Here is a 2,017-nt window from a genome sequence, read left to right on the forward strand (position 1 = left end):
CTAAGCAGCCTCTCATTCCTGATCACCCCCCAGACATCATTCCTAGTTCTTCATTCTAACCCTGGCTTTGAACTCATCCCTGGTACCAGCAAGACCCTGGTTTGTCCACCTCAGCAATTCCCAGTTTAATGGAGGAAATATAACATACACCTCCAGGACGTGGTCAGAAACGCAAAAGCAGAAAGTCTTTCGGAATTGAGCTGTAGACATCAGGGTTGGGGAAAATCTATTTATCACATATCTTCATCTACAACAAGCTTACACGTGAACAGAGACATATTCCCTCCCCTCCATATAAACAGTTGCATGTAGCTTTACTCCGTCCCCATCTTGTTCTCAGCCATCCCTTATGTGTTTCTTTCTCTCCATGGGTCTGCTTTCCTCCTGGGTCATGGCCTTTCCATGTCTGTGCCTTTTCTTTTTTTTTAACCTCCAGATTCCTTCCTTTCTCCCTCCCTCTCCATTTCTGCTTCTCTGTTTCTTGTTTTTTTGCCTTTGCTTCTGTGTGGGTGTCTCTGGCTTTGTCTCTTTCTCAGCATCAGTTCCTCCTCTCTGTTTCTATCAGCCTCTCTCCCCTCAACCCCATCGGTGTGTGTGTGTGTGTGTGTGTGTGTGTGTCTGTGTTCCGCCTGTCTTCACAATGGCTGTTAAGAGTTCACCACATCTGTGATGGTGTCTGAAGATGGGGGGGGGGGGGGGGGGAAGAGAGAGATCAAAGCAAGTGGGAATTCAGAGAAAACCACTGACAAAAATTAGCCCTAGACTGGGGCTGCTGGCCTTGCTCTGCTCCTCTGCTTCCCATTATGTCCGCACTCAGGGCTTGGCTCTCCCCACCAGTTTCCCCCTGACTCCCTGCTGAGGGAGGCCCAGCTCTCCCAGGCAAGTCATTTGCCAGCATTGGTGTTTGACTTCCATCTCATTTCCTGGAAGCCAGTCAGAAAGCAAAGGAGAGATAAATGATAGACCAGAGAACTGAAATAGTGCTGCTCACTCCAATGGCAGGTTCCTTTCTGCAGCTGTGGCTTGGTGGAAGACCCAGTCAGCAAAGAGATGCAGTCCAAGTCACCAGGAGCTTAGGGACTCCAGCGGTTCCGAGCCTGATTTTACTTAGTTGCTCAGTCAATAAACATTAAGTGCCTACCATGTACTAGGGAGCTAGGTGTCACAGTGCATAGAGTGCCAAGCCTGAAGTGAAAAAGACTCAACTTTCTGAGTTCAAATCTGGCCTCAGACACTTACTAGCTATGTGACCCTGGGCAAGTCACTTAACACTGTTTACCTCAGTTTCCTCATCTGTAAAATGAACTGGAAAAGGAAATATTGAATCACAGTATCTCTGTCAAGAAAACCCCAAATGGGGTCATAAAGAATCTGACACTACTGAAAAACAACTGAACAACAAGAAAATGTGACAGACACTGTGCCAAGTGCTAGGGATACAAAAAGAGGCAAAAGACAGTCCCTCAAGGAGCTTACAATCTAATGGGAAAGACAACCTGCAACAAATATATATATATACACACATGCTCTCCACATCCCCATCTCTAAACTCAGACTTTGTATACTGTCCACACAAGCATGCCTCCCCATACCTCAACTGGAACCCTGAGTGGGCCTCCTTAACTCTCTTCTAGTCCTACGATATCTCTTCCTTTCCTGCCTACCTTGCTCCACTCTCTCAGGAAAGTCTTCCTGGTCTGGCTTAGATCCTTCTTTCCCTAGTTAGGCACCTTCAATCCTCCCCTCCCCCCCCCTCCCAAGCTTCAGTCTTTGGAGCTTCCTTCTTCTGGACGGTCAGCCTTTACCTCTAATGACTAGGGTTTGTCTTTGATCTGTGACCTAGGATTATTTTTCCCATTATCCTGAGGGCTCCTGAGGGAGGAGACTAAGTTTCTTCCTCCTGATTCTGAGTCCTGAGGGCAGGGAATGCGTTTCCTTCTGCCTCTGCCTCCTAAACACACCACCACCACCAGCAGCAGCACCACCACCACCACCACCCCCCATAGCACCACCACCA

The sequence above is a fragment of the Petaurus breviceps genome, unplaced genomic scaffold (genome assembly GCF_028583685.1).
Source record: "Petaurus breviceps papuanus isolate PSGF00001 unplaced genomic scaffold, PetGlider_PUasm1.0 90510, whole genome shotgun sequence".
Taxonomy (NCBI): domain Eukaryota; kingdom Metazoa; phylum Chordata; class Mammalia; order Diprotodontia; family Petauridae; genus Petaurus; species Petaurus breviceps.